Genomic DNA, 13327 nt, shown 5'->3' with positions numbered 1-13327 from the left:
CAAATCAAATGCAACGACAAAGTATTAAGCTTTTTTTCTGGAAATTGGAGTAATAAGTAGATAATAACTATATAATATTAATGATAATATATTAATAATTACAGATTATATGACAAATACAATTTACTTTTTTAATATATCGACATTGATTAAAACATAATGTAGGTACAGTTGGAATACATTTTAAAACAAAACTAGAAGAAAACTCATAAGTGTAAGACAGTAATAATATAACAATATGCCGACATCGTTGCCAAAAACGCATTGGAATTCACTGAAATAAATGAAAGATGTTATTTGTGTTTTTTATGGTTTCGTTATTTTAATAAAACCTACCCATTTAAACGCAAACCCAACCAATACCAATACCAAAATTTTTAATATTAATTTTTTTCTTTGAAAACTATTGCATCAAAATTGAAATTGTTTATATATCTTAATTATAGAAACACTGAAACGCGTGACACAGCGCTTAAATATAGAATACAATAAAAAATTGACCAAAAGTAAAATTATTGATTTATTCAAATGAGGTTTCAATTATTTATTTTGGGAAAATGTACCACTAATGGTTGCAGAATACTTGTATATCATACAATTAGAGTGTATCTATTTATTCTAGGAACGCGTTTTACAAGACTATTACCTGCCCAACATCATACTAAATTGCTAATGTTATAATCATTCAAACAATCACTCATTGAGTATCATTTAATTGGTAATCTTCAATACTTACAGATTTTGTGTTCAAATAGGATCACAATATTACATAAAATATAATATTATCTAAACACCCTACTTCAATTATACAATAATAATAAATTAAAAAATAAAAAAAATATGTATATAATCACTATGCAAAATATGAAAAATGATAAAAACCACATTATCCAATGGAATACTAATGAATTTTACTTAAAAGTCAATGGAATTAAACTATTAGTCGAAAATGCTCTGCAATAACACTATGCATATAAGAAACAAATTTCAAAAACAATATACCAGTTCGTCTAAATAATTATACAAGTTTTATCAAAAATAGAGACCACGCATGAATAGTCAGAGGTGGAGTGACTATTTTTATAATTAACCCGTTTCTTGCAGAATAAATCCCCATAACCACAAACCTAGAATTTATTGCTGTTAAAAATCACAACGAAAAACAAAGTAACCATTTGTAATATTTATATACCAAAATCTGAAGACTTCATTATTACAGACATCCAGAATATTACTATCCAATAATTACCCACCCTATTTATCATCTTGAGAGAATTCTACAGACATCTACAATATTCTATGGGGCTCCAATGACACGAACCATAGATAAATTAAAATTGAATCAATACTTATTATCAAAAGCATCAACATTCTCAACAATATCCAATCAATAAGAGTCAGCATTAACACTGGTAACCTTTCCGCTATCCTTTTATTATACGTCAATCACACCTTATTTAAAATGGAACGTTAAACCAAAACTTTCTAGTAGCGATCATTTTCCAATTCAATAAACTTTATGTTATACCAAATCTTATGAAATACACACTCGTGATAATAAATATAAATTATTTAATACAAACTGGAAAATCTATCAAACAGCAATTGAAAAAAGCTTGAAAAACTTATCTTTTTATAATGAAAATAATATTGATGAAAATATTGAACAGTTTAGTTATCTATCTAAGATACGGGCGTATATCGATTCCGCCGATTTTATATCGACTCCGCCGGCTACTGTTTATAATATCTACATATAGACTCCGCCGGACACTGTTCATCCCCCCCTTCCCCATTGTATATGTATTTTAAAACGTATAGTCTATTTAAAAAGTTTCTAAGTTCACTTATTTAAAATATGTGTCCAAATATTATCAAAAGTAGTTACTTATATACATTTTAATTTTATACCTACATAAATTTATTACTACTATCAGTTTATTCAATTTAGACATGTGACCAAATTTGATCAAAAGTAGTAACATTTATATATTTTTATTTTTAACTTTAAAATTATTATCATTTTATAATATTTAAAATATACATTTTATAATATATTCACATATTAATTAGATTATGCATTTTAATTTTGAATTATATAATTATCATAGTTTTATTCAATTTATACATGTGATCAAATATGATCAAAAGTAATTAAATTTATACATTTTTATTTTATATTTACATACAATTATTATCATTTTATACAATATTTAGACATGTGACCAAATTTTATAAAAATATGATAAAATGTGATCAAAAGTAGTTACATTTATACATTTTAAAATAGACATACGATTAGGGGTGGGGGGATGAACAGGGTCTGGCAGAATCAATGTGTAGATATTATAAACAGTAGACGGCGGAATCAATATGTAGATTTTATAAACAGTAGCTGGCGGAATCAATATAAACCTTTTTCCTAAGCAGGTAAATTCGGCGGAATCAATAAATCCCCTATGATACAATCTGAGACAATACTGAACAAAATGGATAATCCGGAAAGCGACCACCAGTCCCTTGGTAGGGTAAAACATTGTCATTCATGGTCACGGATACTTGGTGGAAAAATACGAAACATGTTCTTATTGGAATACAAGTATCACCATCAAACTCATACTTACGTATTGTCGGAATTTAACAGAAGTCAGAGAAGAATGTAGAATTTTGGACAATCTCTACGAAGCTGTGGGGCCTTATGCTGATTCAAATCAAAAAAATTGCTTTTTAAAAGTCAATTGATATGTACAACTCAACATAATTTTAGTTCATTGTAAACATTGTAAACTCTTCTATTTACAATTTTGTCTAAAAAAAATGCAATCTAATAACCATTTAGTTGATTCTATAAGAATATGAAATAAAATAAAACAACAATAAACGCACATTTAAAAATTTCAAATTTGGTAAAGATTTATCGTTTTGAGAATGCAATACTTTGACAAATCTATCAATATGTATTTATACCTTTGGACATATTATTTTCTATAAGATGACCTAATCCTAACCTTGATGTTATTTGAAGATTAGGTAGGTACTCAATAACATAAAAAAAAAGATTTAGAGTGAATGCGTTTTTTTTTTTTTTTTGCAGTGAATGAATCAAAGAGAAAAATCAACAAACAGTCTATAACTATTGTGTAAAAAAACAATTTATCTTAATAATAATATTATAGCATGATGGTTACCTATTTTTGAAAAGTAATTATAGTAAATCAATATTACAAATTCAAAACAGATTTAAAATACATAGAAAATATTAAACAAATGGTGATTATGATAACATAAGGAGCTTTACAATTTTCCGCTTTTCGTAGTCTACTCATACTCATTGATGAGGTGATTATAGGACTTCTTGATTAAATAGTAATTATATTATTATTATTTCCGTACTTACTCGTAGTTTATTAGACAAACACTGGCGTAGTCATCGCCATGTATATTGTTCAGATAAACTCATCCTACTACGATTAACACAACAACGCTGCCGATTACGTGTTTTATATGACACGCAACTTTTGCATTTTATATTTTATTATCAGTATTATTATTATTATTATTATTATTATTACTATCATTTCACTCACTGTGTAAAACTTACAAAATAAAAGAAACAACATTTTTTACATTTAGACAAATCTAAATCATATTATTTTTATATTACGATTATTAAAAGAAAGGCTTTTGCTTTCAAATCGAACCCTAATTATTACACAACTGTAAAATTAAATATTGACTAGTTGAGAATATAAATCCAAAACGGATTTAAAATACATGGAAAATATTATGTTAGTGGTGTTGACGATATAATATTTTTGATATGGCGATTTTCTAGTCTCGTGCTCGTGTATATATAGTAATGGATTGACAGTCTGACGGTATTCTCGATTAAATAGTAATTTTATTATTATTATTATTATTATTATTATTATTATTACTGTACTGAGTTTATTACACTATCAGCGTAGTCATGTTTTAAGGGCAGACACGCTGGCGCCGGTTTTCTCATCGCTATAACATATAATACGATTAATACTACTAGACGCTGTCGATGACGTGTTTTATATGTCTTGCAACTTTTGCGCTCGCTTGGAGGTATATTTCTGCATATATGAAGTAGAAAGTGCGTAATATATTATTATTATTATGCTTACGCTCTAGTAATGATCCTCCATAAAAATGTATCGATCATCGCGGTCGACAAGAGACTACCCGCATTCGACGCGATCGTAAAAAAAACTCCACCCACGTATTTTCACATAATACTAATAACACGAAAAACTATAAACGTTTTATCATATCATATAATGCCACTTGAATTAACGTGTGGCAGGTTTTTGTATGACATAATAAACATGACTAGCAAGTAAACCACCCTGCCCAACGCATAATCTATGTATTATAATCCCAGCTAGTGAATAGAAAATACTCTGAACAAATTTTAAAGATTCAGTTTCCAAGTAATTCGAGTATTTGTCAACTTATTTTTGAAATGTTTAAGTACATTGATTTGAAGCTAGATTCCATAAATTTACCGAATACTAACTTGTTCAGACCAATTTTGCACAGGTCATAGATATTTATTTTTAGATAGTTCAAAATTACGAAAACAAACACAGGTTTAATTCTGCGAGCCTATCAATTCCAATAATAAAATTCCAAACGTTTACAACGTCTTACGATATTTGGTGAGTATAAATCGATCAAAATTAAAGCTTAATTATTCTTGTGTTTACCTATTTATGTGAACACTGCTTATAGGAATTCTCATCGTTTCTCATCATTAATACAATATTTATTGATGTAGGAAAATATTTTGAATTTTAACACCCAAAACTTGAAAATGATATTGGAATTCCTACAGAAGTTTGTTTAATGGATATTTAAAAAATAGTTTAGTTCAAAGATATTTTTTTTTGTTTTTTTAGAGTTAAAAGTTTTGAAGGAATTAACTATTTATACGCATAATATTGATTTGTCATTAACCTTTTTTTTTTCAAAAAATATCAATCGTAGATTTCTGAAACATTCCACTGTTATCTAAATTATCATGTCTTATTATAAGACGTATAATACGCCTTAAAAATTTTAAAATATTCAAAAACATTAGGAATATTATTGAGATTTAGGGTTAACATTTTAACGAAATTAGATATTATTATTATTTTTTAAACCATGATCAACGATTTATTCATTTTAGTGTACTGCAAAAATGTTGAACAATAATTACTAATTTTACAAAGCCTACTACCTATACGAAATACTAACCACAGTAATATATTATTATAATTAATTTACAAGTTTATCTAGAGTTGTTGTTATTCGATTAGCTCCATTTAATTGTTGGTTATTAAATATCGCATCTTTAATTATATACCTCCACGTCATCATCCTCACTGTCGTTGTCGTCTGGGCGGGCGACTGTTGAAAAATAAATAGGTTATGAGTGGGTAGCATGCGCGGGACGGCTGCACATGGCAATGTGCTTTCACTATCGCGATGACCCTTATACTCGGAAAACGCTAATGCATGCGCTATTCTTTATTGGTTTTAATTTTCTAAATAGACAATTTATAGAACGGTGGAATATAGGTACTCGAAAGGAAAGCGTACAGCAATAATTTATTATGTTGTAATAACATCGCATAATATTAATAATTAAGTTCACAGCCATTTTGTGCACACGTGGAGGAGGGGTTGCTTCTAGTAAATATAACCGTCACGCATATAATAATAATAAATAATAATAATATATCATGTGAACCGAAACAACTCGATTATTATAATAAAATTACACAGAGGGTGAAATGGTAGTTATGGGGGTGGGTATCACTCAATTTGTATATAGTTTACATTTTCCATCCCTTTACTTATTTTGAACTACTTCTTCGACCACGGCTGATACTGCTGATACGGTCACTATCACCGTGTATTTAATTAAAACTTAAAATAGTTAGAAATCGTAGCAATACATACAACATACAATTATTACTCAATGAAATAACAAAAATAGTACATACTATATATACCTACCTACTTTTTGGAATCACTGAATTCATGTGAAAAAAACTGGAAAATATTATTATACTGTTTGTTTAGTATGTGTTTTCCAAAATTACCTGATCCTATCTCACTTTTTCTTACTTGAGTAGTCAATGTAAGTTCATATAATACAATAGGTACTCAGCAAATAAATAGCTATTATATGATAGGTATGAAGAGTTCCCAGAAATTTTTAATTAAAATAGTATGAGTAAATCATTGCAGTGGTTCTTACGACTTACAAGTGAAAAAAAAATAAATGGGTAAGTAACTTCGAATACAAAGAAAAAAAATTCTCGCCGTTTTTTTTTTTTTACAAATTTTTTATTTAGAACACCGCTGCGAGTCTGTAAGTGAGCTGCAACTGAACATTAATTTAATTAATTGTTAAGATAAAATAAAATAATGTCATGAAGGGCAAGGTGGAGAGATACTATTACTAAGTTTATATGTAAAATAAGACCAAATTAATTAATTTTTTTAATTCTTCCCAGTTTAAATACAGGGGATCATCACAACTAATAATGTATGGTGAAAACATTTTTTTGTAATTTATATTGAAAATATAACTTCATTATCATTTATTACAAGTTATAATTAAGACTTAATTATATATCTAAGGATATAATAGAGTAAAGATAATTTATGGCCTTTCAAATTATTCAATACAACGAAGACAATATTGTGAACTACTAGCATATTAGATAGTCATAAATAACCAGTAAGCACTACTTGGAGCACAGTTCCCAATAACTTATAAATAAATTTTTAATACGAAAACGCTTAAACAGTGTAATAATAATATGCGATTGTCTTTAAAATAAATGTGTTAAAAATAGTACCTATAGTTGTTAATTACAACAAATCATATAAATTATTTTTTTATTTTCAAATTATTTACTTCGGAGGGAGTGGTCCAACTTTTTATAGTTTGTGGTCCAATTCAAACATTTTATAAATTTCATATTTTTTTATTTTATTTTTTGACAAATAAATGATATTATAACACACAAGTTATAAGTTATCACATTACAGAATGCATTTATTATAATTTATTATTATTGTTCAGCGGTAAAATGATTGCAGCCACGACATCTTCAATCATCTTAAATTTTTGTTTATCAAACTTACAAATACTAAAAATGTTAAATATACCAACTACATCAGTCTTCTAAGGAGGGCCAAAAAAAGGCTTTTATATGGTCAGATTACAATAAAATAATCTTATGATGATTTATAAAAAATATAAAGTAACCTTTATTATAATAAAGTTACTTTTTAAACCAAAATAGGTAGTAATATGTAACTCGACTGAATAAAAAGAAAAAAAAAGGTATCTTATGAATGTTGCAATTTTGAGAGCTTATGTTCGTGTGATGTAGTTTAATCACTAAAAAAGTAACTTCCTCAACCACCAGACAACTTGACTGGACTATATATCTAGTACATCGTTACAATGGTGCAAACATATCGGGATGGAATTATGCGGTTTGTGATGTGTCGGCGTGGACAGAGGTGAGAAAGGGTGGCAATTACATGACTGTACACCTAGTAGCTGAGTTAATAGATCGTTGATGTGTGTGTGTGTGTGTGAGAGAGAGAGAGAGAGAGTGAGAGAGAGTGAGTGAGTGGGTGAGTTAGTGTATATAATACCCCGTCCGTGTGTACGGTGCGTATAACAAATTAGAGATCGCCGGACGAGATAGACGCGCGCGTTTTAATTAATCCGAAAAACGGAGACCGTAAAACGCGCGATGTTTGCCCGACCGACGACCGACCGACCGTCGGGCCGACGCGACAGTAACCTCTCTAATGTGCGCTACATGGTCGCGCCGCAATAACAATAACAATAATAGTATTACAGCCGCGTAACGACCGTAATAACTTTTGGCCGGTTGATTCGTTTAATTTCGCCCGACAGCGTGCGCCGCACGTTATCGCGTTTGTGCGAATCATTTTAACGTCGTTTAATGATAATAAAAATTATTATTATTATTATTTCACCACCAGCGCAAAACGCGTGTAAGTACGCGTGTAAGTACGCATGTGATACAATAAAACTAACACATGCGCCACGTACCGTTGTTTGCATCACGTTATCATATTATTTTATTCTGCAGTTGTGGGTAACAAAAAAGCTGGTTAGAGGGGGTGAAATAATTTATTCAACAAAATCGAAACTGTAACCTATTCAACCTAACATTATATTTTTGTTTGTTTTTACACAAGTCTTGAAACCCGTTTTATAGCTTGGTAACTACATGTAATAGCAAACGTTGAAATTTAGTCAATATCGTTAAAATACATCATAATAATATGCAATTAATATGCATATTAAATTTCAAAAAAATAAAAAAATAGCATTAACTGTCTAAAACTTGCTTGAAAAAAAGTAATTGATGGTTATCCTATTTAGTGTAATAATTATTTAATTCATTCATTTTAATAACTCGTAAATTTATCTATTACATTTTTGGATTAAATTATAGGTTTATAAAAATTGTGGTATAAATAATAAAAAAAAGTGTAGGTTTTCATATTTAAAATAGAAGAAGTTTGTATCGTCACAGAACACTCTTAAAGTTCCAAATATTAGGATTTGAACACATATATTTGGTTTTATCCAGAGGAAGGTGAGAATGCTTAGTATATCACACTGGATTATATTATCTTACATACGAATATATTTTATGAAATGACTATTTTATCGCTATAACTGCACAATATCTTTGAAAACACAATAGCCCTCTCTTTAGACGATTTATTTTAAATGATTATTATTTTAAATAACATATTTTACGATCGTTTGTAGTGGGCGTTTGCGTGTTCAAACAAAACGAATTGAACAATTTACAATCGGTACACTGTAATACTGTATTGCGTTTCTTGTAGATACATTGCTTGATTCACTATTAAAAAATTAATCACCCTGTACAATGATAATATGTAAAATACAAAGATAACGCGACCTTGCACGCGAACGTGGTCCTATTCGATGTCGGCTTCCTTCCGGTTAACGACCACTGCTTCCTCCCCCCCCCCCCTCCCAACGACACAACCCGGAAAACGCACATCGGTCCTAAACGCATTTTCACCGCCCCGTCATTTTTTTTAATAGGACCGTATAAATGTACGAGTATATGGTATAATAATAATAATATATACACACGAATATAATAATATACCAACGCAAAAATAAAGGTGCGATTTTACGACACCGTAGATCGGACATAGTATCATAAAGTATATAATACAAAGATATTATAATATTATGTGGATTACAAGCATGTTTGTAAACATAAGTTGTTATCACGATATTATGAAGTGTTCGAGCGACCGAATATTGACACTAAAATAGCCACATATTATTTTAATAGAACGTTATTATGTGTACATTTTAAATAATATAAAGGTATTTAAAAATTTAGTTCCTGTACACAAATAGAAAACGCTGTATCTAATATTATAAGCGGGAAGTAACAAAGTTTTTTCAACATATTACACTACGTAATAATACATACCTATATTATATTAAATTACATACGATATAATATAATATATATATAAAACCATTATATCACTAGAAAGATTCAAATATGTTAATATTACAATACAACAAATAAATATTCAAAAACATATAACAGCAGAATTTATTTTTATAATATAAGACACGGTGTACGCAATCTCTCCTGAGAAATAAAGGCATTACATCGGATTTCTGATGTGACTGATTTTTAACAGGCGTTTGATCATTAAAAATATAGTTTATAGTTTAGGTATATTATAATAAATATATAAAGAAAGTCACGGGTGGTCTGTCATTCCCTCGTCCCTCCGCAATTCGAACTATACTTGGATCATCCCATAAACTTAAAAATAATAAAAATTTACAACAAACCTCTAAAATATGATTACAATAATGTAATATACAATTATGATATTATTGTATATAATTGCGATATAATAATTAATATTATTATTGTCCATAATATTATTAATGGTCGTTTTGCCTCACGACGAGAACAGTTACGATTCAGAAAATTTTAGTGCATGGGTACATCACACATTGTTGTCACAATCGTGTTGTTGGTACGTACACTGTCAATTATACGCGGATGTCATTTATTATTATCGTCGTAAATAGTGAAAAATGGTAGCTCGCTGGCGTATACCATGAGGTTAAACGCATAAAAATATTTAAGGTCGCTAATAAATTGTGACAATTTAAACACCACGACGACGACGACGTCCTAAGTCTATCTGCAGTAGTTATTGACAGATAAATCGAGCTCACGATTACAAAGGGAAGAGGATTTTTGCAATAAAACATAATACGTTTTTATACGGAAATTAATCGTCTTGAGTTCATTGTTTACGTATAATCCGTGTTAACCGAAAAACAACGATCAAGTATACTGACTAGTGTTATATTATAAGTATTGTTACAATTTCCAAGCTAATTTCACAGTCGACGAAATAATAATTATAAACAAAGTTGACATCAAAGTATTTATATAATAGATTATACACAGCAATTCACCAATCACACTCACTCCAAATTTATTATTTATTCAACTTCCGATGTTTGGAATACATGGTTGTCAAATTTTTAAGAAAAATTATCCGTTAAATAATTAATAGTAGGAGTTGAAAAAGAGCATGTAAACATGATAGTTTTTATATAGTACACAAATCTCAATAATTAAAAAAAAAATATATATATTCTTTGAGTTTTCTAAAAATCATATTTTGAATAACTACTTCATTGTTGAAGAAAAATATGGGTGCAGTATACTTGATGAATCACTCTGTATACAGGTATGGATATTGAGTGACAAGGAGTGACCCCATCCCCCTTCTCATAGGCTATTGCCTAATTAATATTGGTACACAGTGATAAGATGCGGAAAACAGTAATTTTTTTATTAGGCTCTTAAATATGTTTTGTATCTATGTGGCCATGCATAATGTACGTCATATTTTAATTATATTATATATTATGAGCGTGTGTTATCTTGTATATTCGCTATGTAATACCACTAATCCCTCTTGCATAGTATATATATATATATTTTTTTTATTACTTAATTATAAAATGTAAAATAATAATCCTTCAACGAGTGCTAAACAATACAAGACGTGTGCTGAAGTAATAACTCGTTTCATCGTTTATTTCATTTATGTTAACCTGTTCGTTGGTGAAATAATATATAATTTAATAATTTATTATATTATGCATTAAATGCTACTCGCCACTATGAGTTGTGTCTAACTTAACTTCGATTTCGTCTCATTCTACACGTTAGATATTTATATATGTCACTGATGTACTATATAAAAGATCAAAAAGTTTTATAGCTACTACCACTATAACTCTTACATCCAGTTTATTTGTATTAAATAATATATTTTAATAATGTACTCTCTAAACGAATCTGGATATTTACACAATATACAGATAGTTTAGGAAAATACAATACAGGGTGAGACCAACAAAAACGCAATAAAAAAATTTAAGGGACTCCCTAATAAATTATACTATAAACAAATTGATTGTAGTATAATATTATAACTTCACTTGTGCAATGCTGTACGCCGTGTGTTCAGTTAAATTCAATGAAATGATAAAAGAAAAAACAACGAAACATGTCTCATTATTTCTAATAATTCTTTTTTTTTCATACAAATTTTCAATTTTAAAAAAATTGAAAAATATATTGATTTTTTTAAAAATAAATTACCCTTTGTATTTCATTTTTCTAAATTATAGAAATAAAAGTCTTTCTCGCAGAATTAAATCGATTCAAGGTTTGAAATCAAACAAGTGGTTGGCGCGGCATTCTGTTTTTGTTTTTACGTAGTTTATACTCGAAATAATACACCCATCAAAGTCAACGCCATAGACGTCATATTGTAGTAAATATCGGTATAAAGTATGATTACTGTGTAATATAATATAATATTGTGTCTATATTAAAATTATATTTATTATTTACTTATCATAATTACATCTCACTGAATTTTGTTTTAATAGCAAAACGTATTACACGGCTTGATGTGTAGGCAATATAGGTACATAACCGCACGTAGTGAGATGGTTTAGGAGGACCGTATTAATTTGATCCGCAGCTGTACACAGAAATTCATATTCTACTAACTGATTATAGTAGTTGCATATACTTGCACTTTGTGTAACAGCGCATTATTGTTGAAGCCAGCTTTGTATTGTTACTTGTTAGTAGTTGTTACTTGTTTGTCTAGTCCTATGAGATCATATTGAGTTATTTACTGAGTATTATTGTATCACTTTCCTAGAGATCAATGTTAAATCCAGGCGTGTGATCCAGGAATTTATTTTAAATTATTTTTGTTTGGAATTTTTATCGATCCCCTAATAAATTAAACTGTCAACAAGATATGCGTGTTAAAATATTCTATAATAATCGAAACGATTTTTTCATTATTATTAATGAGCCTTGATCAAACATTTTTCATGGAAATACATAGCTTATGTAATCAAGTTCAATAAAATACGATACCATTTCATTAGTTTTTTAATTACTTGCTGATACGATTAACCGAAATTTGAGGCAAGACACATTGAGATATCGTACGAAAATAAGCATTGAAGATGAAAGTAACCCTGTGGAGCTTATTTAAAAGACAATTGATTCGTATTTACCAATTAGATCGATTTACAAAAAATGAACAATACAGTATAATAATATGTTAAGTATTTTTTTTTAAATAAATAATTATAAAAAATGTATATTTATAAATCATAATTATGTCATAAAGTATAAAAATAAATATTTATAACTGATAATTGATAAAATTGTGTCGTCTACGAAAAAAATTAGTTTTCACCAGAAAATTCGTTTGGATTCAACACTAAATGAAATAACCATGACGGGCTACAACTAGTGTTTGAAGTATGAGAAATATTTCACTAAGTTGTGAAATATTGGATTTTTATTAATTATTTCACTATTTGGCCCTACTGCATTATCAATTTTATCTTCACGCCAATTTAGGAGATAACTAGATTACAGTAATTATAATTTATATTATTTCAAGTTCATTAGCAAAAAAAAATATGATCTTTATAATATATACTAATATACCTAAGTACCGGTTTCCTAAAAATTAGGGCTTTAATGTTTCTTTTTAATATTTATTAATTATTATATTTAATATTTTTATTATGTTTTTTGTTATATTTAATTATATAATTACATGTTGATTATTAGTAAGAAAACTATGATCTTTATAATACATATATACC

General features: G+C 28.4%; 1 protein-coding gene across 2 annotated transcripts in view; it reads left to right on the top strand.

Annotated features, from left to right (window-relative positions):
• LOC107161452 (carbonic anhydrase-related protein 10-like) overlaps positions 1-13327 on the top strand; it is a 229519-nt gene that overhangs the window by 94084 nt on the left and 122108 nt on the right. The gene's annotated exons all lie outside the window — the stretch shown is intronic.

Source organism: Diuraphis noxia, unplaced genomic scaffold (genome assembly GCF_037042655.1).
Source record: "Diuraphis noxia isolate RWA-SAM2 unplaced genomic scaffold, SU_Dnox_SAM2 contig0001, whole genome shotgun sequence".
Classification (NCBI taxonomy): Eukaryota; Metazoa; Arthropoda; class Insecta; order Hemiptera; family Aphididae; genus Diuraphis; species Diuraphis noxia.
The sequence above is the reverse complement of the archived record's forward strand: the minus strand, read 5'-3'. Positions and strand labels throughout refer to the sequence as shown.